Source organism: Myotis yumanensis, unplaced genomic scaffold (assembly GCF_028538775.1).
Source record: "Myotis yumanensis isolate MYYU_CA2020_CCGP unplaced genomic scaffold, mMyoYum1.0.hap1 SCAF_2, whole genome shotgun sequence".
Taxonomy (NCBI): Eukaryota; Metazoa; Chordata; class Mammalia; order Chiroptera; family Vespertilionidae; genus Myotis; species Myotis yumanensis.
In genome coordinates, this window is record NW_027223753.1 from 139,672,864 (window position 1) to 139,697,012 (window position 24,149).

General features: G+C 41.6%; 1 protein-coding gene across 4 annotated transcripts in view; it reads right to left on the minus strand.

Annotated features, from left to right (window-relative positions):
* Positions 1-24,149, minus strand: part of ST3GAL6 (ST3 beta-galactoside alpha-2,3-sialyltransferase 6) — an 87,043-nt gene that overhangs the window by 51,029 nt on the left and 11,865 nt on the right. For 3 of the 4 annotated variants that reach the window (XM_070406109.1, XM_070406110.1, XM_070406107.1), the window contains one exon: positions 12,685-12,840. The gene's annotated coding sequence lies outside the window, so the exon portion shown is untranslated. Of the gene's footprint in view, positions 1-12,684; positions 12,841-24,149 lie in introns of those variants that run through there. The other variant, XM_070406108.1, reaches the window with a different exon arrangement.

A 24,149-nucleotide genomic window follows, 5' to 3' on the forward strand; every position in this document is an offset into this window, starting at 1 on the left:
GATGTCCTTGTAATATGGCAACAAGCTGCTCCTGAGTCAGGGAAATTAAGATGGGCAAACAAGGGTTGTCAATCAAATGAAGAGACAGGGCTATGGGAAACCCGACAGCCACTTGGTTCTTCCAGGCTCCCTGGAAAATGCCATGTCTCAGTATTTGCATTCCTTCATTCACCCTAGTGCCTTTAAGCAGGACTTATTTCAACTGCCACTCCAACTACCTTGATGGCAACTACCATCCAACCATCCAACGGATGCAGTTGGTGTTGTTCTCCATTATATCCTTGTGTGTTTATCTTCTGGATGGGTTGTAGCCTTTCTGTGAGAAAATGTGTTCCCACTTGGGTTTACCTTCCAGCTGCTCCCTCCAGGCTATTTGCCTCACCCCACCATGTGCCCTAGGATGGTGGCTCTGGACCTGGCACTGTCTTCCTTCCCGACCTCTGTGAAATGGGCTCATATTGATGACCTAATGCTAACCTGTGAAGATTTGCTTTGTGCAGAAAACTTTGCAGGCTTTCCTGAACCACCTACAACAAGGAGGATCGGCAGGGAATATGCAGAAAATTCCAGGTCCGGGCACTGCAGTAAAGTCCTTTAGAGTCGCATGAGACCTGCATTGTCACAAAGTACTAGCCTAATCTATCCCCCCAAAAAATATGAAAGAGAATTTTGTGGAATTCTGGGGGACTGGTAAACATTTATGGCCCACATAGCACAGTGCCTTCAACCACTATATTGTCTAGTTAAGTAGGGACATATGCGGGATTAGGGAGCCGAACAACAGGCTGCCTTTGAGAAGATAAAAGTACTGGTCAAATTAAAGTCCTTGGAATGTCCCAGGCAGGGTTGCCATCTGAGTTAGATGTTTCAGTAACCCTGGAGGCATGGGCTGGGCATTCTGGCAAAAACAGCAAAAGGAAAGAGTGCCCTTGGATTTGGGTCCCAATTATAGAAGGAAGCAGGTATCAGATATACCCCAATAGAAGAGCAATTACTGACAATGCATACAGTGCTCTTACCAAAGAGCAGGCAGTTACAATAAGAACTTCCCTTGCTGATAAGGGTGGGCGAACAGACAACATGGTCCATGGAACTGGCTCTTCCACGGCTCAGACTCCCACACCCACTGAATGGCATGTTTACTGACAACAGAGTAGCACCGTCAAATAGTCCTCTGCCTTCAGAGAGGCAGCAATTATTAGGCCCTGTTGAATCTACAGACCCTCCAAACGCTCCCATTCCTGTTCCTGAGTCAGCCCCGGCAATCTGCAAAGAAGGAATATGGGAAGTTCCGGCTGGAGCTTGGTAGGGCTCTAAGCAGGATAATCCATCTACCTGGATGGCAGTTACCATCCAACCATCCACCAACACTACCTGGGTGGAAACAGGAACAATGGGCTGAATTAGGAGCTGTTTGGTTGGTAATCATGCATGAACCTTGACCGTTGATCCTGCATACTGACAGGTGGGCCGTTTAAAGGGAGTGCCTTTATGGCTTAGACAATGACTATAAAGGGAAAGGTGGATAATTATGAACAAATCGTTATGGGGACAAGAGATCTGGACTCACAAGAGCATGAGTCAGACCTTGTCTTCCATGTTCCTGCCTATAAGGCATCCACACCTTGGTAACCAGGAATCAGATGCCTTGGCAAAAATACACACTTTAGCGAGTGAGCCATCAGTTGGCACTACAGTTGGGTGTACTGGAAGAGTAGGCATAGCAAATAAGCAGGGCTGCCTTTAAAAATACAGTGACCTGGTCCATACAGTTATTGAATGGAGGTTCCATCTCTTATATCAGTGATTTTCAACCTTTTTCATCTCGTGGCACACATAAACTAAATTACTACAATTCTGTGGCACACCAAAAAATATATATTTTTGCCAATCTGACAAAAAAAATAGGTATAATTTTGATTCATTCACACCAGATGGTCCAACAAACTATGATACACGAAGAGCACCAGGCCCGATGGTCCCTGGACCTGGGACAGTGTCTGCAATGGGATGTCCGAGGGTGAGTCAGACACTCCCCAGCCCTGTGTGGGGAGGAACTGCTCAGTCTCTGGTGGAATCCTGTTATCCTAACGCAATGAGGAGCCACGGAAGCACTACTGAAAGAGGGGAGAAGGTAGGAGTCCTGGTCTGGCATGTTCCTCCCCGTATTCACCTCCTCACGCCAGGAAGCACCACCTCCCCTCACCCACTTGTATGGTTTACACAGCCTGGTCAGCTTCCAAAGACTGCAGCCACATTAACATTTAAAATCACAGTGTAATTCTCATAGAGGGAGAAGATCTCCCAATTCAAGTCCCTACTAAATATTTTTCTTTCTGATCTTAGACTTCTGCTGTTCCGGTGGCATCCAGTTTGTCTTCCAACAGCCTAAAACATGCGTCATATGTAAGTTTCCTTTAATAAACTCTATTAATTACCAGCCTGGAGTGGCCAATCTGTTTCTTTGGTCTTTCCCTGCCCTCCACTTAAGGGGGAAGTTTTCATTCTCAGGATTTTTCCCAGGGTCTGTGTGCACTAACATAAAGTCAGCTGTTCTCTTCTGCTACACAGTTAAATGCATGGGTTTTGAGAAAGCCAAACTGAGACTTGGCTTATGCTTAATGCGGCCTGTGCTGTATTCTTATTGGCCCGACAGGAAGATGCAGTTGGGCGTTGCTTTGGCAGAAAGTCCCGCATCTGCTGATGGCAAAGGGAACAAAGTGTGTGGGGGGGGAAGCATGGTTCTGTTTATTGAGAAATCGTTGTAAAATCTAAGTGATGGAGAGAATTAAGGTTTGGGATTATCCGAGTCAAAGTTCAAGCCAGTGAGGTGCTTGGGATACTAGACACATCACTGAAGTGGCTGACTGAAGGTTCAGACAGACAAGATAGCCAGCCCAGAGGAGGGCCCTTCTAATATGTGCAACAAATGTTAGCTTTCCTTCCTCCTCTTGTGCTGGATGAGCAGAGAACCGTCAAGGAACTGACCTCCAGCCGGTTCTAAAAGGCAATTCACTGTATATGTAAGAGCGGCGAAACACTTTGGCCGGAGGCCATGAGCCATGCTTCATGATGACAAGATAGGACTGTCAGTGCGGACAGGGAGCTTATCTCATCCCAAAGATTGAATGTAAATTTTTTTTTCCCGCCCGTGGAGGTATCACCCAAATATGAATATAGGATATGTTTAAGACTATCTTGGAAGGCATTTTACCATGGGCCAAAACAATCACCAAACAACTACTTAAATACTCAAAGTAAATATTTAAGGCTCCACCCCGAATAACATCATTTATGCAAACATCCAACAAGGATAACACCAGTATCAGCAATTTTTTAAAGACATATTTACATCTAAATAAGATAGCATATAACATAGAGGGAAAGTTCAGTATTTACATTTCAATTTGCTTATCTGTCACCCAAAACACAGATTTGGGGAAATTTATGTATTATTTCACAAAGCACAGAAGTATGGGTAACCAACATTTTCATTCACAAGTGTGGTTTAGTTGTAAACAAAGAAGTACGAGAGAACGTTGTTTTTTTCTTCAGAAAGTAAAATGAGCCTGCTCTTTGAGGAGCTGCTGCGTACACCACCTGAGAACATTTAGGAAGCTTAGCCACTCTCTTGTATTTCACAGACAATTCAAAGCATCCATATTCAAGTTGCAAAACAGACTTGGACCAGCCAGGATATCCCTGTGGTAAACTATAGTTCCTGTTTGCTCACAGGAAATATCTTCCAGAAATAAACACATTCTCTAATTATATTTTATAAATGGGAGGACCATTTTGCTTTGAGCAAAAGTATTCAAAGGAAAAACAGTTAGAATGCCTGTTATGTTTTGTTTTTAAATTATAGCCCCGGTCGGTGTTGCTCAATTGGTTGGGCATCATCCCATGCACTTGAAAGGTTGCGGGTTTGATTCCCAGTAGGGAGCATGCAGGAGGCAGCCGATCAATGTTTTGCTCTCACATCAATGTTTCTCTCTCTCTCCCTCTCCCATCTTCTCTCCCTTAAAATCAATTAAAAATCTTTTTTAAAAAATTATAAGGTCCTTTAATATAGCTTCGTTTACCAAAACAGGCAGGTTTTCCAGTTCTTGACACTAAACATGACAGACGCCAGCTTCTTGGCTGCAGCTGCTCTTAAACCCAGGTTCTCTAAGACACCCTTTGCAATTTATATCACAGAAGCAATTGTTCATCTAAAGTGTGACTAGAGAGTCTCAAGGGAGAGTAGGACTTACTATTGGCAGAGATCAAACATTTATTTCTTAAATTGTATTTAATCCAATATATGAATAACCTACATCTGCAAAAGTGAGCTCAATCCTAGCAACAGTTTTTCCGTCTCTTTAAAAATAAAAGTATATTTTATTTTGTGCAGAGCTTTAAAACACTTGTATGTCCACTTCACTTGAGGATCAAAACAAGCTTGGTAAGTGGGTTTAACGCGTGAGGGAACTGAAAGTTTCTGAAGTGAGCTGACCCAGGTCACACAGTCTGGGAGACAGAAATAGACTGACAGTCTGACCGCTTGTGCTCAGGGTTCTATTCCTGGTGCCATCCTGTCTCTCAAAATAAAAGGCAGGAGGGGAACTTCAAAGAGAATTCTAATCTATAACTTCCTGACAGTGCTCCGCTGGCGGCTAGGGTTCCAAAAGGGCAAATTCAGATATTGGCAAAAGGGAAGCAGCCCCTGGGCAACATTCTCCAAACTGACCTGGCAGGTGCCTGGGTCAGCACCAGCTGGGCTGGTCAACATTCCCTACTTGATCTGAATCCCCTCAGGTAAGTGCTTTGAAACAAGCACCTTCCAATCTGGTTCTCATGCCTGCTCAAGTGTGAGAATCACTGCTCTGGGACACTAGAGCCTGGAGGGAAAGAACCAGGGAGGGAAAAAGGATTTACTCAGACACAGAGACCACAGCAGATAGTAGAGTGGTTATCCCACTGGCCTGAACGCTCCGAGAGCAGGACTGTCTGTCTTGTCTATCATTTTGTTTCCAGCACTTCTAACAATGCCTGCCACATGGAAGACAAGTAGACAGTTGTTGAAGATAGTTGCAGATACTATAACTAGATGCTCTGTATTAATTTTTTACCCCAAATGCTTCACATTTGGAAAATGCCCCGTGAATAATGGCTGATGAGAATCTTAAGATACATTGAGTGCTCAGCATGTGCCAAGCCTGTGATAAGTGCTTGGGGCGTATTATCTCACGTAACCCTCACCTTTGTGAGGGGTGTGGTCAACTTACAACTCTCATGAACGGATGAGGAAACTGAAGCTCTGAGAGCAGCAGTCACTTTTCTGAGCTGATAAGCAGCAGAACCAGGACTCAAACCTGGTTCTGTTTCCCAGACCAGAGACATGCCTCTCTCCCGATGTGAGCTTTTTTTACAAATGCACACAGGCACATCCTTCTGATACCACATTGACATCACAGAATGTCTCTCTAATCCGTCTATCGCACCAGCTCCTTGAGGAGTATCAATTCCAGGGGTAAGTGAAATGGAAAGCTTATAGTCAGAAACTGTGCTAAAATAAAACCCTATTACTCCCAACCTTGTTTTTCCTAATCCCATTCCTCTGGATTTTAGTAAATCCGTTAATTTTTTTCCCCCATGGTCCTGTTGAATGTCCTAGAGCAGTGGTTCTCAAACTGTAGTATGCATAAGAATCAAATTAGAGGGTGCTCGGTTCATGCCATGCATACTCCCGAGTCCCAGAGCAACCATGAGAGCATTACTTATAAAAAGAAGCAAAAAAATAACCTATAAAATGTCACTTGAAAATGACTATATTTTTATTTTTAGGCTCTCCTAATGCTACTTCCAACAACCTACCAGGAAAAAAGGTATATTCAACAATAATTCTGGAAGCATTGTTCTATTCACCAAGGACAGAAACCCTGTTGGCATCTCAATATCACACAACTCCAAGGAATAAAAGCCCTCAATTTCACTCTTCACAAAGCTGAGCATGTAACACACAGACCCAGCCTGCCTGGCCTCTCTGTGCCAGTTTCCCCTAGACCTGGCTGCGGGTGCTTCCTGATGCCCACATGTAGTCTCAGCCCCACTGCCCGCTCTGGGACTGACTCTGGCCCAAGAAAAGGGAGCCTGAGGAGCCCCCAAGTAGCTGCTCAACTGGTTGGTCAGATTCCTGCTGACTCCACGCTGACTTTGGACATATCCTCTGGACCTGGGCTGTCCAGGGCCCTGACCTAGAGCCTTGTTCTTCAATGTCTGCATTCTTCTCCTTCAGCCAGGACCTCTACCCTCTGGTGTTGATGATCCTGGGAACAGTGAGTGGCACAGGTCACTAAGTGCTTCCTAAATGCCTAGCACCGCACTAAGCCCTTCGCACGCACAGTGATGCAGCAGGGATACTACCCTCCCCCCGGGCTGAAGATGCTCAATTCCCAGAGCAGTGGCCAGAATTCGAACTCAGATCTGTCTGGGTTGGTGTTTTTTTTTTAATTGTACACTGTAGGAAATGATAATTACTATATTTTTAAACTATGACATCATGAATTTAATATATTCAATTCATAACTTTTTAAAGTAAAGCAAGAGGATATGCATTAAATGTATGCATTTATTAAAATACACTTACTTAGACACATTATAATATGGAAAACTCTTCATTTCACAATTAAAGAGAATCAGTAGTGAATCGGTAGTCTAGTTGACAGGATTTTGGTAGAAGGGCCTAAAAATGCTCAATAGGGCATATATGAAGAATAAAATAGCATATATAAAATTAAGTAATATGCGATATTATTGAAAAAGCTAAATTTAAATATGAGGTGTTGAGCTACTGCTATTTTATAAAAATTAAGGGGGAGAAATTCTGATATTGCTGAATAGATTAATAGAAAACTATAAGTTGATTTATGTGCCCCTCCCCCGCCAAAAAAACCCTATTTGTATAATATCAACAAATTGGACCAACTGTGCACATTCTAAATGGTTTCTAAATACATTATTATTTTTCCTTCTGCAAGGCAGAAAAACATATATAACTAACTTATTTTCTCTCCTCCTCCCCCAGTTCTGTTAATACAATGATAGGCAGCTAGTTTCTATACACATATACACATACCTTCTCTTTCAGTGTTTGAAGAAAGCCAGTGCTTTACTAGACTTTCATAGACAGATATGTCCATCTAATTAAAGCTACGCTGTCACTGTCAAAGCAGATGACTGAATCTTCCCCTGAAAGTTGGATGTGCTCACTGCAAAGAATACAAAATAAGAAAAATAATGTTTCAACAGATTTTTTTTTTTTAGTAGCACAGCGGGACACACTCGAATCATTCAACTAATGGCATACTCTTCTGGATGCTAAAAATAAAGTGAAGTTCCTGTTTTCGAGATTTCTCCCTTTACATTCAGCTACACTGAAAATACACAAAGAAGTTTTTAAGGGAACTTCTTATGTTCCTACTGTTTCTTCATATTTTCTCCCAGAGGGGAAATTTTCTCTATTTCCTTATATTAATTTCCCACTAATAAGATAGCCTCCAAGGAATATTAGGCATTCTTAACAAGTTAATGATTATGGCCAATTTTTTTCAATTAAGTTTACTGAGATAAAACTTTTCTATAATAAAATTATCCACTTTTAAGTGTACTATCTGATGAGTTTTGACAAATGCATATGATCATGTAACAACCACCAAAATCATACTAAACATTTCCATCAACCCCAAAAGTTCCTCTTTGTAGTCAGCTCTCTTCCCCCAGTTCCTGTCTCTTGATCTGTTTATCACTGTGGTTTTTCAATTTTTCTAAAAGTTCATATAAATGTTCTTATTTCTGGCTTATTTCAATTAGTGTAATTGGAAAAAATGTCCACGGTGTTGCTTCTACCAGGAATTCATTCCTTTTTATTGCTAAGGAATAGTCCTCTGTGTGGCTATACCATAATTATCAATTCACCAGCTAATAGACATTTTTTTTTTTCAGTTTTTGGTTGTTGTAAATAAAGCTACATTGACCATTTTAACACAAGTCTTTTGTGGGCATATGTCTTCATGGGTCATAGAGTAAATGTATGTTTAAGTTTATACGAAAATTTTAGATTGCATTCTGATGCCTATTTCTAAACAACAGGTTTGCTTCAATCTCTCAGTTAAAAGGAAAAAGCCCCTACCTATAACAATTCAAATTATCGACATCATTGAAAAACCACAAACCCCTGACAGAGGTAAGAAATTATCAATCTATTAATATCTGTTGATATCTAGCCCTCATTATGCTTGTGTACTCATCTACTTCAGGCTATGGGGAACAGAGTTCAGTCTGGTGAGGGAGCCACGCTACACTGTTTCAGACCGAGCATGATTATGTTGTGAGAAGAAAAGCTAAATATTGCAGATCCTGCTACTCCAAGTGTGGTCCATTGACCAGCAACAGGGCATCACCTGGGAGCTTGATAGACAAGAGAATCTCAGCTCCACCCCTTCATCTGCTGAGTCAAACCTGCATTTTAAGGAGATCCCCAGGTGATGGGTGTGTTTGAGGACCTCCGCTGGAGTCCGAGGGGAAAGGAATGATGTGCCACTGGGAGGATCAGGGCTTCACCAGAAATGGTTTTTAGAAGAACTGGAAGATTGTTCTAAATGCCATGCTATCTTTTTTAAAAGTCCTTTGGGCTTGACCTTTTAAAATTTCTAATCAACAGAATTTTCTTGGAAGACACTAGTGAGACTCTCAGAAAAGTCACTTTCACCATGTAGGGGCTGTTTGAGTTTTCTCTGTAAATTCCCTAGTCATTTTCATTTCTGTGTTGTTTTCAGTCATATCCTCCCATTTACGCCCAGTATCGCTGTGACACTACTGGTTATTTTTGAGAGGAAACTCAGAGGTGGGTAACAGGAGGCTTACAGTTGCTTATAGGGAAACAATACTAACTAATAAGAATACAAGCATAAACTCTGTGTTTCAACTGTAGGCCCACTTTTGCCCACCCCTATAGAGGACCCCTCTCCAATTATGCCTGCAGGACACGCTTCACTCTCCGCATCGCCTTCTGACTTGTCTAGAAGTGCCAGCCGAACACCAGCCACACCTTGACACCAACATTTCCAACGACTGCTGTTCACAATGTGGACCCCAGAATTACAGATCCCAGAGCTGGAAAGACGGCAAGGGCTCAGGCCATTTAAACCGAGTAAGGTCTTTCTTAAGTCACCATAGTCCAGAACAGGCAGCCAAGCTTTAGAAGAAGTTAAACTTGCCAAATGTTACCTCACTTAGAAGCAGCGGTGTCAGCAGCACAGGAGAGCATTTTTCTGTGGATCCTCCTCCAGAGCGATGCCTGCCTCATCCTGGCTGCGCAATAACAACCCGATTATTTGTGTTTCATGCCAGTCCTCTCTGAGCTCTGTGGTTTTCCATTCCTGAAGCACCTCCCTCGCCTGGCACTGCACGGCCTGGGTCTCACCCCGCCAGCTTCTCTGCCTGTGCTTCTAGGTCTCCTCTTCCGCCTCAGCACAACCCAAATACAGGTGTCCTCAAGCTCTTATCTTAACCCTGCTCCCAAACCCACATTCTCATTGCTTCTCAGCTGCTAGCAATCACCTCTAATCTCTCTTCCCTTTAAGCCAGCCCGCACACTGCACCCGGCAGAAGATCCGAAAAGCCCAGCTCTCACTGTGTCACTTACCCCACAGGAAAACCTTCCCTGGCTTTCACTTTCTGCCAAATCAACATAAAATCCCTTAGCCTGGCACTGAAGACTTCTATAAGTTAGTACTTTCATCTTCTTTCAGTTTCTTCTTTGTAGGCAGCAGCATAATTAGGTGTTAAGGTTGCCCACCTGGCTATCAGCCTTCCTAGGTTTGAGTCTCAGCTCTCTACCTCTGTACAAACCTGAGAGGTTGCTTAACCTCTTTATGCCTCAGTTTCCTCTCCTGTAAAATGGGAATAATCATGCTACCTAATAGGGCTATTGTAAGTAGTAAATATAAAGCACTTAGGTCAATGTTTGGTACATGGTAAGGACTTGTAATCTTGTTTTAATTCTTCTTTTAAAACTAAGGAAGTATTAGCTGCCCATACACCAAGCCCTCACTAAAAAACTTCCTTCATAACATCTGGGAAAGATCCTACAGAACTCATGGCATCATGTGAATAATAGCTTCCAAAAACTAAGCTGCCATTACAGTGCTAGCTTTCATTCTGCACATTCATTTCAACATTTCAAAGTATCTGTGATAGGAAGCCTTACGCATTTTCTTAGTAAGTTAGTAATAATTCACTCGCAAAACTTGTCTTAGAATTAGACTCTATTTCTAGCTGTAGAAGCCACACCCTTTTATGTTTTTTATAATAAAAATGCTCTGAATCTTAATACAAATAACCCAGGTTTGTAACCAGCATATCAAATTGAAGCAAGAAATATAATCAAGAACTCTACAAAGAATCTGACTTGGAGAATAGGTTTTATCTTTTGCTCTGATTTGGATCCATTATAATGTTGAGAAGGATTCAAATATTGTGTTCTAGGCTCGGAAGCAAATCCCAGGGTGAGTGAGCAATTTCTAACAAGGGAAGGAGAGCTGAGTGTTCACTGGCCCTGGACTAGAGAATGGGGGCAGAAGAATTAAAACTTCATTAAGAAGTCTTAATGAAGACTATTTTCCATGCATGGCAAGGAAAAGAGTGTAAATTTTTTGAACACCATGTGACAGAACTATTTGAGATGCTTTAGATGTATAATTATTTTAATCCTCAAAACCACCCTTTAAGCCCTAGCCGGCTTGGCTCAGTGGATAGAGCATCGGCCTGCGAACTGAAGGGTCCCAGGTTCGATTCTGGCCAAGGGCACATGCCTGGGTTTCCGGCTCCATCCCCATTGTGGGGTGTGCAGGAGGCAGCCAATCAATGATACTCTCTCATCATTGATGTTTCTATCTCTCTCCTCCCTTCCTCTCTGAAATCAATAAAGAAATACATTTTTTAAAAAAACCACCCTTTAAGAAAGGCACTAGTTGTCATCCCTATCATAGAGATGAAGACACTAAAGCCAGAGAAGTTATAACGAACCTAAGAACACCCAAGAAGTAAGTGGCTGGGATTTGACCCGGCACACACCAGAACCCATGCTCTTCACCATCCTCCTATATAATAAAAGGCTAATATGCAAATAGAACGAACAGTGGAATGACCGGTCGCTATGATGCACACTGACCACCAGGAGGCAGACGTTCAATGCAGGAACTGCCCCCTGGTGGTCAGTGCGCTGTGGGAGCACTGCTCAGCCAGAAGCACTGAGCCAGGCTCATGGCTGACACGCGCAGCGGCAGTGGCAGGAGCTTCTCCTGCCTCCGTGGCAGCGCTAAGGATGTCTGACTCCAGGGAGCAGGCCTAAGCCATCAGTTGGACATCCCTTGAGGGCTCCTGGACTGCAAGAGGGCGCAGGTGGGTGCAGGCCGGGCTGAAGGACCGCTCCCCCCTAGTTATGTTATAAAGATTCAAAATATTTCCATGTTCTTGATGCCAGGAGATGGAAAGGTTGACAGGAAAGGCAGTTCCACAAATCACCAAGATGATTTCAGCCCCAGTTCCACTAAAGTAAGATGCTTCTGGCAGTGAGAAACCTGAAGAAACCCAGCCCTACCTCCATCCCGGGTTCAGTCTTAAAAGTTCTGCAAGCCCAGTGGCTCGGGACACTGGGGAAGGGCTTTAAAACCACTTGTGAATAATTTCGGTTTGAATAATGAAGAGATCAGGAGAATCTCAAGAACTAAATCCCAAAACCATTAGAAATGCCCATATTCACCAGTACCACTAAAGCATCAGGTTCTCAGTCAGTAAGTACCCTTCCTAAAAGGATTTCCAAATAAAACAGTAATGAAACAAATCTGCCAGTAGGTTAACTGTTCTCTGATGAATCTTAGCAAACCAGAAAGACTGTATGGATTCCTGGATAAAACATCGAGCTAATTCCTGGTGGACATTTGAGCTCCAGAGCTTTCTAAGAATGTTTGTACGTTGAGGTTCCAGGAATACTAAGGAAAATATGCCTAAAAATCATATTAAGGTGCTTTAATGAATTTATTATTAATTGTAGTATTGAAAGATAGAAAATTCAAGATCATCCTATTGAGAAAACAAAGCACAGAGAGGGCAAGCATCTTGCCCAAAGGCACACAGCTTGTTAACAGCAGTTTCTACAATAGTTGTGATTCACGTAAGGTTACAGTTTCAACTTCAGAGTTTTCTTACTTTTTCACTTCCAGATGGGTTTAAAACATTCCCAAGGACATAAGAGCTAAGTTAACAAGTAGGCCTATACAAAGCAGAGGGTATTTTAAAGTTTCCTGCTAAAGCTGGAAACATTGTCTCATTGTATAAGGACATTGCCAGTGTCCAAACTTCCATCTAAAAAGTCTGAGCCATCCCTGGCCGATTTGGCTCAGTGGATGGAACGTCGGCCTGAGGACTGGGGGGTCCCGGGTTCGATTCCGGTCAGGGGCATGTGCCTTGGTTGTGAGCACATCCCCAGTGGGGGGTGTGCAGGAGGCGGCTGATCGATGTTTCTCTCTCATCGATGTTTCTGGCTCTCTGTCCCTCTCCCTTCCTCTCTGTGGAAAATCAATAAAATAAAAAATAAAATTAAAATAAAAAGTCTGAGCCATTGGCAGTGCTGCCTTTGCTTACCTGCACTTTTAAGGAATCCGTTTCCCACAGGCCTTCTGTTCCTTAAGGTGAAGAATGCGGTAGGGGTGCCAGAGCTTCGGGAGGCTGTCTGCCCAATCGTTGTACCACTAGAAATTATCCAAGACAAAGGCTGGGCTGCTCCTTCACTTGTAAGTACTGAAATGAAACACAAAGATGGCATGCTTCTAAGAACGGCTCGTTACCTGAGAACATTTTTCATCCATTAAAAACACTTGAATGAAGACTATTTTAGCAAACTCACTCCTGACCTGTCCCCAAAATACTTGACAGGATGATGAAATTGCCAAAAACAAAACAAAAAATCCAACAGCACACCCAGCAGCACCTATTACATTACTGTAGTTCCTGGCTGGTTATCCCCCGGACCCAGCTCCATCTCCTTGAAAAAAATAACATGTCCAGCTCAATTAGCCCAAAGCAACCTGGTAATGAAAGAACCATCTGTCTTATTTTTCAGCTTCTCTCCACACATACACACAGCTTTATTGTCACATGCGGAGGTGAGAGAAGGAGCTGTTGCTCTGAAAACCCGCTGAAGAGAGGGGGAGGGAGAAGAGCGGGGAGGGAGGAGGAGGTAGAGGAGAGTAAAAACAGCAAGGAGAAAGGAGGGGAAAGAAAGCGTGAGGAAATTAGTAAAAACAGCAACTAGTTTAAGAATGTGCTGTGGCCACTTTCTCAAAAAAATATTTTAAAGAGAATCTTAAAATACTCCTGTCACAGCTTTTCTTACATTGTTTCAGCGTTTCTTACATAAGACTAACCCTGATACAAAAACCAACAGCAACAAAAAAGCTGCAGCTCTGTACTTCCTGTTTAGTAGAAAATGTTATTTTTTTAAAAAATATTGTTGATAAACAAATATGAAAACCTACAAAATACTTTATGCCAAATACTTTATTTCAGAAGCCACTCATGAACTCTAATGTCCTACATACGGAAATAGGAATGCTTTATTATGAAATTCATATAGTAACATGAAAAATGTTTAGATTCTACCAAGCAAGGAAAGAAACATTTTAAAATCCGAGTACTCTAAGGTTATTTCTACGTGTTCGATGCGTGTGCAGACACATTACTGAAAGCCGTTAGAGAACAATGAAACCAGGTGATGTGCTGAGTTATGGCCTACAGATAATTTTTTCTTAAAAGTTCAAAATCTTAATCTAGAATTCAATTCTTAAGACTAAAATTCTTAAATCTTAAAATGTATAGAGACAGGAAATGCTTATTTTCACATATTCCTGCATGCCTTTCACTCTGAAGTGCTAATTGGCACATTTACAAATTAGGAGGCAGGCGTGGTGCTCTTCAGTGGCTATTAGAATAGAAGTCTCCTCCATGAGACACAACTGTGAACTTAAGGAAACTATGGATAATGATAAGTTTGTGCCTCAGCAGTATTCTCCCTAAATGTATACGAGTAGACATACAGCTCCTGAGTTTCTATCATCTTCTACTCACTACTACTTATTACCGGGTGCAATCACAATATTGAAATTGGAAGGGCCCTTTAAGATTTTCTAGTCTACATAAGTGAGTAAAGAAGCCTTGATGTTATACCAGGAACAACTAGGGGAATAGGGATTTAGTTATACCTGGAAAAGCTTAAATCAAGGGAAGAAATAAGATGGCCCATTCTCGTGTTTCGATGGCCTTCCTGAAGAAGAGGCATTGGCCAGGCTCTGAGGTTGCCAGTGGTTAAGCCATGGCCAATGAATGTAACATTCAAGGAGTTAGGTTTGAGTTCGCTAAGGAAGAACCTGCTAATATTTAGGTTGCCTACAGATACTACATGCTGCATTGCTGGATAATGAGTCACTTGTTACTAAAGATATTCTGTTCTAAAAACCACTGGGGCTCTGGCTAGTGTGGCTCAGGTGGTTGGAGCATCATCCCGTGCACTGGAAGATTGCTGGCTCGATTTCCTGTCAGGGCACATACCTAGGTTGCGGATTCAATCCCCAGTTGGGGTGTGTACAGGAGGGAACCAATCAATGTTTCTCTCATACATCATTGTTTCTCTTTCTCCCTTCCCCCTCTCTAAAATCAGTAAAACATATCCTCAGGTAAGAATAAAAAAAGCACACACACAAAAAAACAACAACACCTAGGGATTTACCAGTGCTTACTAAACTTTAATGTTCATTGACATCATTTGAACATCTTGTTAAACTTCTGATTCTGGCCCTAGCCGGTGGCGCAGTGGTTAGAGCAGCCACCCATGGTTGCATGTTTGATACCAGTCAAGGGCACTACCTCAGTTGCAGGCTTGATCCCCAGCCCTGGTCTGGGCGCATGCAGGAGACAACCAGTGGATATGTCTCTCTCACATCAATGTTTCTCTCTGTGTGTCTTTCCCCCTCTCTTCCACTCTCTCTAAAAATCAATGGGAAAAAAACACAAAACCTTGGGTGAGGATTAACAAAAAAAATAATAATAAAATTCTGATTCTGATTCAGTAGGTCTGGGCAGGGCCTGGGAACCTGCATTTCTATCAAGCTCCCAGGTGACACCAGTGCTGTGGGTCAAGACTGTGGGTCTGTCAAGGATGCAGCTTGATTACAAGCATTAGAATGTTATTAAAACCAGTGTTTCCCAAAGTGTACAAAGTCTTCTAACCACATGACTTCAAAAGTCCTCCTGATTATCCCTGGTTCCCGGGCAGGTGTTTAATAAATAAGTTAAGTGGTTATAAGCAGGGTTTTATGAGTCCACACATTCAAATCTCCAAAAAAGATTGTTATCTTGGTATCCTGCAGTACCAACTAGGTCATACTTCTGAGCAATAACTAATTTTGCACAGTTCTAAGGAAGAGATGTTTTGCCTCCTTTTTAAAAATGATGCTCTTACTCCAAGCTTGGCATATAAATAAGCATGTTCTGATGAATGAATGAATGAATATACGCATTCAAAATGCAATTATTTATGATGTCAGTATACTACAGTTAACAGAGAAGTAGGATGGGAGAAAATGTGGCTACAAAGTAATTTTTCCCAGTGATCTGTGTTGTATAATCTCCAAAGGTGGGGAGGGAAAAGTCTCCCAAAGCTATAATTTGTAGAGTTCTTTATCAATGTAGAGGGTTGCATTATTTTTCTAACCCTGGAATTTCACCTTCCTAACACCCCTCTGAGTCATAAAAATTCCTTTAATGCATAGAAACCCCCATTTCCTGCTTGCTCATGTTTTTGCTCTGCTCTCCCACTTAGTTAATAAATTTGGGTTTGCAATCAGTTCAAAATCCCATGTAATATCTTTCCTGGATAAATATGCTAATATCTGAACACAAAGATCTTCCTCAGATTTTAAGCATGTTTAGGTTTCTCTCACAGAGAAAATAAACCCACAACTACAGGGAACTAGTTTCCTGCCTTTGCTCCAACTCTGAAGGCCCCCCTTCCACTGGGTTTACTGTTTTAGTTTGCTTAAAAGTTAGAGCGTTGTCCCAATATGCCAAAGTTGTGGGGTCGATCCCAGTCAGGGCACATACAAGAATCAACCAAAGAATGAATGGGTCGGTGGAGCGACAAATTGTTTCTCTTCCTCTCCCTCTCTAAAGTTAAAAATTAATAAAATATGTATTTTTAAAGTTGTAACATTCTCTCTGACTTACAAAAGCCCTTTTTCAAACTACTGATTACATCAGTTTATTCTGATTGAACCTAGCTTATTCTGCTTCCTGGGAAATATCATCTTCTGTTAGTTCCTCTTTTGCTATTTTTAAAAGAAAAAAGAGTGAGTTAAGTGGAGGGCAAAAAATCAGTTAAACGAATCAAACCTTAAGATTAAAGTGCTGGACATTTTCCTGCTTTCCACAGCAAATATGTGATTAACTTATACTACTATCCATCATTAGATGAGCCTCTAAACCTCTAACATTACACATATGATGTAAATTTTCATTTGTGGTATCTTATAATTTATTATTGCAAATAAGCCAATACATGCGATATATGTTTTCTTTTATGAAATTATATAATCCTAGATTTATTTCCTAATTCACTAGTAGGTTAATGCTTTAGTCAAAGTACATTAAATCAAATTCATTTCTTGAAAATATGAATTCTGAAAGTTTTCACCTTCTGCAGTAATTTTGTTCATTTAGTCAAAAAATAATTTCCCAATGCCTACTCTGAGCCAAAGAGTGTTCTAGATACTGAAGATACAGTAGTGAAGAAGAAAAAGAGTTTACAATCCAGGAGAGAGGCAGAAATGAACTGGTAGTTCACAAGTAACTTTTACAGGACAATTACGGTTTGAGTAGGAACGGACCCAGGTGGGGAAGAGCAGAGAGAATTCTCAGAAAACTCCTCCGAGAAAGATTTGGCCAGATGAAACGAGGGCGGAAATAAAAGATAACCCAGGCAGAAGAAACAGCATCAGCAAAGACTCAGACGTGAAAATGAACATAGTAGACTAAAAGATCTTTGGCTGCCCACAGAAAAGAACAGCTAATCTTTGTTGCACAGCTACTGCATGCACAGACTCATCTGATCCTCACAACAGCACTGAGATAGGCACTGTTATTCTCATTCTTCGGATAAGGAAGCTGAGGCTTAGATGTATTGACTTGTCTGAGATCTCAGAGCTAGAATATGTCAAGCCAGGGTCTGCTGCTGGGGTCTCTGTTCTTAACCTATAAGCGATGATAGCTTCCCAAGAGCCAAGTCAGCTGGGAGGTTTCCTTGTGTTCAGATTCATGGTGTCAACTTTCATTTTTCACAGACTAACATCATTTACTATAGATGCATTAGAATAGCTTCAGTCTCAGTCTTGATAAATGTATGGCTCCTAGTTGGAACTTATTGCCTGAGGAAATATTACATGAAAATTTTTATCATGAAAATGTTAATAGAAGTCCAAAATGTCAATATATCAAACATCCATGAACCCCCAAACCAAAATAAATGTATATTTTCAGGTATTTTTTTCAAATGTACATTCAAGTTCCCTTCCCTACTCCTGTTACTTTTCTCCCAGAGGCAGCCCCTATCATGAATTCTGTAGATAGTCCACTTTTTATTCAAACACAGGTACAAACACACATTCATAAGATTATATGGCATACAATATTGTCTTCTGTGATGTTTAACATTTACATAACAAATATGTAATATTCTGAAGTTTGTTTTCTGCTCTACACTTGGTGTTCAGGTCCATCCATACTGATGAATAAAGGTCTAGTTCATACTTTTTGAGTTCTGCACTCTATTAACCAAATATATCTCAAAGCTAACCATTCCCTGTGGAAGACATTTAGCTTGTTTTCAGAGAACTGCTTATCTGAATGTCATTTTGGAGCCAAATTACTTTTTTCTAATCTACCAAAGCCAGTTTATAAATTGCTAGAAATAGTTTCAAAGAGAAATTTCATTTTTAAATAGAGAGGATTTTTCCTAAAACAAACACCTTTAATAATGGAAGTCATATAAAATACCTAGATATTTGAAATACTATAAATCACTGAAAGGGGAAAATAAATAGTATTTTAAATGGGAAAATAAATTTCTAGTTAAACCTATAATAATCATTTTGAAACAAAATATACTGAAAAGAAAGTAGGTGCAGAAAATAGTCTTCTTGCAACCACTTTCTCTTCCTGATAACCACATTGACTGGGCAAAAACTTGAGTGTTTGAGCAAGTAGATAAACCAAAGGCTCCCCTGGAATGCGTTCTTTTGTGTTCTGGCCAGAAAAATAACCCAGGCCACAACCCCACAGGAAGATCGCCAATTTCTTTTTTTAGAATCAAGGGATTGGGAGGTGCCTACTATAGTATATGCCAGAGTCAATATTTGCTAAGGCAGACAACTAACCAAAGCAATATAATGCTAGCCTTTGATCTTGAAATGATCACACCTTTAAACCATTTGACTATATACAATGTTCTTTTTCATTCATAAAAGTGTTTAACTCAAAAAAATCATAAGAAGGTTTATTATCTAGTATAAATTAAAGTCAAGTCTACAAATATGTGAAGACCCATATGGAATTCCTATACCTCTTTAACATTATTTCCTATAAAATAAAATAAAAAGAATCTGAGGAAACTTCAAAAGGCAGCTGTTTTAAGATATGGATAACTGTTTACTAACAGCTGCATTCTTCATATTCTAAAATTTCTAGTCTAGAAAATACCAAAGGAAATTCAAATAGGGCCATTTTCTCTTTGGAGGGAGAGAGAAGTCTCTTCTCCTTTCCAAAGAAGGGTACAGCATCCCCAAGGAGGTAAATTTTTTAAAAAATCTGGGTTTCCAATGAAAGCAGTAATTCCAGCATACTGGGAGTCGCAATGAAAGCATACTGTTTGGCCCATTTTAAAAAATCACTAGCCAAATGTTTCAGCACATTCCATAGGCAAGCCAAAAAGATATCCCTGCTTCTAGGTCCCTGGCCTCAGCCCACGAAATCCTCTTGGGCTTAGGAAACACCCCCTCCCCCCAGGCTTCAAGAGGCAGTTGTGAACTCAAATGAAGTTTATCTGACCAATAATTCAGTGAAATTGCTGGCCAAGAAGGTGGAGCCACACCATCATCCATTTATCCATCTGTCCATCCACCCATCTATTCAATACAGATATTTATTACTCATTCTTCCCATGGCACAAGACCTCGGGGTGCAAGGACTGTCTGAGCTGAGAGCACAGATGTACAAAAGGCAAACCTATATAGCCACATATTTAAACACAGACAATAAAGTGGGGTAAGGGCCTGGGGAGAAACGGAAAGGGGAGGAGAGGGGTCTTCTGTAATACTTTAAACAATAACGATTAAAAAAAATAAATAAACACAACCTTTTGCCTCAATCTAACCTCTAAACTGCAGCTTCAAAGTACACTGTTTATTATTTTTCAATTACATAATAGGTCTATTTTACAGAATACAGAATAGAAAATATGCAGTTTTTTTGTATTTCCCCCTCAAAGGGCAAAATATAAATATTAATAGATTGCATAAACCACAGAGACTAGAAGTTGAAAGAGGGTTAGCAAGAAAATAAGAAACTACAAATAGACCCGCAACAAAAACTAGGATTATTTAAAACTTTGAAAAGTCCCAAATTTGTGATATTTTTTGAAATGTTCTGAAGACTTTCCCATAGTTACTAGCATTGAGCAAAGGCTTCTGAAGTGAAAGGAAGGGGTGACTTAGGAGTGCACGTCCATCCACTCTGCAATCGAGCCAGGCTGTGGACATGTGAGGCGAAGGGGAAGAAACTGTGCCAAGAGCATTACAGGACAAAAGCTACTAGCGAGTCCCTAGGTCCCGAAGGAACGACACAAAAGAAGAGCATAGGAAGTGGCCTGAGTCAATGGAGTAACCATGGGGACATCACAACAGTCTGGTCCTTGTGGTTCCCCTAACACCAGCAACTCAGCCCAGAAAAAAAAACAGATATGTTGTAAGGCAGCCTAAAGCCAGTCCTTTGCTGGGGAAAGGACTCAGCCATCGACCACACTCCACAGAGCTCATTACTAAAGCCTGATTGTGCTGCTTTTTGATCGGCTTTCTTATTATCTCAGTTGAGAACTGGCCTTTGAGATGCCTAAGTACAGCAGAATGAAACCTTTATTTACAACACGCCGAACTATTAGAAAGTAGGTACTTCATTTTTTAAAAGAAAGTTGGATTGCTTTTCCTATTAAAGATGATTCTGATCCAGAGGAACTGGGGAGAACTACACGGAGGAGTGGCCCCTGTCTGGGTCTGGGAGGATGGGCAAGGACGGTGCGGCGGACACCCAACCAGGCGATAATGGAACCCACAGGAAGCAGATTTTCAAGGTCTGTTCTGGGGCAGTCAGGAAAGAAAACTGGCTGCGTCTGAAATGGCAATGATGCCTCTGTCTCCCTATAGGGCACTTCACAGACATGGAGCGACCAGGGGCAGGAGAGGGCACTCTGTGAGCCAGTCCAGACAGGAACAGCTTGGACAGGGACAGCCAGGGCAACGCCAGGAGCAAGGGACAGGTGTGCCCTGGGGGAAGCAAGACTGAGGGATCAGGGCACCAGGCCCACTGCAGACCCTGTGTGTTCATCTCCCAGGGCTACGAGAACAAAGCGCCCCAAATGGGGGGCGGGGTGGGGGCTGATGACGAAAGTGTATGGTCTCACTATACACTTGTTCAGCAATGCACTGTCTTTGGAGACTAACGTTCCCAAGGCATTGGCAGGGCCATCTCCCTCTGAAACCTGTGGGCTCTTTCAAGCTTCCGGTGGTTTGCTGCCGGAAGCCGGTCCATCCTTGCTGCTTGACACAGTCGCTGCAGGAAAGAAACATCTGCACAGCATATGTTTCAAGGGACCTGGCATATATAGCATATTGTTCTTAATATGTTTGCTCTCCTTAGTGCCATGTGTTTTAACCAAGGTCACCTCTCTGAGAAAGGTTGTTTCCCCAGGTGGGGATTTTTCCCTGAGGTTAGAGATGGGATACAACCCCTTAATTAAGTGCCAGGCGGGTAGTTAAACTACATAATCTTTACTCCCTGGAATGGAGATAAGAAACACCCTAACCTTTGTAATAGAAATTGACAGGATTAAAATCGGCTGATATAAATACGGATGTAACAAGACAATAAACATCAGATCCTCATCAGTTCCTCATCAGTTCCTAACCAGAACTCTGACCAGAACTTTGGCTGGAGATCCTGGCTAGAGGTCCTGACTAGGCTGCTGATCAACTGAAGGCTGTCTCCGTGTCATTCTTTCTTCGCCGACTCCGTCCACACCTTTGGGGACCCCTGGACTCGCTGGGGTTGGACCCCAGCAGTTTGCTGCCACTCCTTGGTGCTCCTTGGCGTGTGGATGCATCATTCCAATCCTCCGTCTTCACATAGTGATCTCCCCGAGTCTGTCTTCACATGGATGCTTCTCACATGGGCACCGGTTACATGGGGCTAGGGGCCCACCCTACTCCAGGACCTCATCTTTTTTTTTTTTTTTTTTTTTTTTTTTTTTAATTTTTTTTTTATTTTTCGCTTAAAGTATTACAAAGGGTATTACATAAGTGTCCTTTCCCCCCCCCCGCCCGCCCTTGACAAACCCCTACCTTCCCTTACCCCCCAGTGTCTTATGTCCATTAGTTATGCTTATATGCATGCATACAAGTCCTTCGGTTGATCTCTTACTCCCCTCCCTCCTGCCCCCCAACTCTCTCTGGCCTTCCCACTGCAGTTTGACAATCAGTTTGAGGCAGCTCTGCCTCTGTATCTATTATTGTTCAAAAGTTTGTAATGGTCTTTATTATCCATGAATGAGTGAGATCATGTGGTATTTTTCCTTCATTGACTGGCTTGTTTCACTTAGCATTATGCTCTCCAGTTCCATCCATGATGTTGCAACTGGTAGGAGTTCCTTCTTTTTAACAGCAGCATAGTATTCCATCGTGTAGATGTACCACAGTTTTCTAATCCATTCATCTACTGATGGGCACTTAGGCTGTTTCCAGATCTTAGCTATGGTGAATTGTGCTGCTATGAACATCTGGTTACATATATCCTTTCTGATAGGTGTTTCTGGTTTCTTGGGATATATTCCTAGTAGTGGGATCACAGGGTCAAATGGGAGTTCCATTTCCAATTTTTTGAGGAACCTCCATACTGCCTTCCATAGTGGCTGCACCAGTCTGCATTCCCACCAGCAGTGCACAAGTGTTCCTTTTTCTCCACATCCTCTCCAGCACTTGTCGTTTGTTGATTTGTTGATGATGGCCATTCTGACAGGTGTGAGATGGTACCTCATTGTTGTTTTGATTTGCATCTCTCGGATGATTAGTGACTTTGAGCATGTTTTCATATGCCTCTTGGCTTTCTGAATGTCCTCTTTTGAAAGGTGTCTATTTAGATCCTTTGCCCATTTTTTGATTGGATTGTTTATCTTCTTTTTGTTAAGTTGTATGAGTTCCCTATAAATTTTGGAGATTAAGCCCTTATCAGATATGACGTTGGCAAATATGTTTTCCCAAGAGGTGGGTTTTCTTGTTGTTTTGTTGATGGTTTCTTTTGCTGTGCAGAAGCTTTTTATTTTGATGTAGTCCCATTTGTTCAGTTTCTCTTTAGTTTCAACTGCCCTAGGAGCTGTATCAGTGAAGAAATTGTTTTGGCATAAGTCTGAGATTTTGTTGCCTTTGTATTCTTCTAGAATTTTTATGGTTTCCTGTCGTACATTTAAGTCCTTTATCCATTTTGAGTTTATTCTTGTGTATGGTGTAAGTTGGTGGTCTAGTTTCATTTTCTTGCATATATCTATCCAATTTTCCCAACACCATTTATTGAAGAGACTATCTTGGCTCCATTGTATGTTCATGCCTCCTTTGTCAAATATTAATTGAGCATATTGGTTCGGGCTAATTTCTGGACTCTCTATTCTATTCCACTGGTCTATATGTCTGTTCTTGTGCCAGTACCAGGCAGTTTTGAGAACAGTGGCTTTGTAATACAGTTTGATATCTGGCATTGAGATCCCACCTACTTTGTTCTTTCTCAGGATCGCTGCAGCTATTCGGGGTCTTTTTTTATTCCAGATGAATTTTTGGAGAGTTCGTTCTAGATCTTTGAAGAAGGCCATTGGTATTTTAATGGGAAGTGCGTTGAATGTATAGATTGCTTTGGGTAGTATGGACATTTTAATGATGTTGATTCTACCAATCCAAGAACATGGTATGTTCTTCCATCTGTTTATGTCTTCCTCTATCTCTTTTTTCAACGTCCTGTAGTTTTCTGAGTAGAGGTCTTTAACCTCTTTAGTTAAGTTTATTCCTAGGTATCTTAATTTTTTTGGTGCGATGGTAAATGGGATTGTTTTTCTAATCTCTCTTTCTGAAAGTTCACTATTGGTGTATAGAAATGCCTCAGATTTCTTGGGGTTAATTTTGTATCCTGCTACATTGCCAAATTCATGTATTAAGTCTAGTAGCTTTTTGATGGAGTCTCTAGGGTTTTGTATGTATAATATCATGTCATCTGCAAATAAGGACAGTTTTACTTCCTCTTTTCCAATTTGGATGCCTTTTATTTCTTCTTCTTGCCTAATTGCAATGGCTAATACTTCCAGTACTATGTTGAACAGGAGTGGTGAGAGTGGGCATCCCTGTCTTGTTCCTGTTCTTAGGGGAAATGGTGTTAGTTTTTGTCCAGGACCTCATCTTAACTAATTCCATATGCAACGAGCCTATTTCCAAATGAGGTCACATTCTGAAGGACTGGGAGTTAGGACTTCAACATGTCTTTTGAGAGGCTTCTATGCCATTCCATGGCGTCTTCTTTATTTCTTTACTCTGCCCTTCATTAGCATTTTCAGACGCAGCCAGTTTCGTTTTCGGATGGCCCCGGAGTAGACCTTGAAAATCTGCTTCCTGTGGGTTCCCATTATTGCCTGTTTGGGTGTCTACCGCACCGTCCTTGCCCATCCTCCCAGACCCAGACTGGGGCCACTCCTCCGT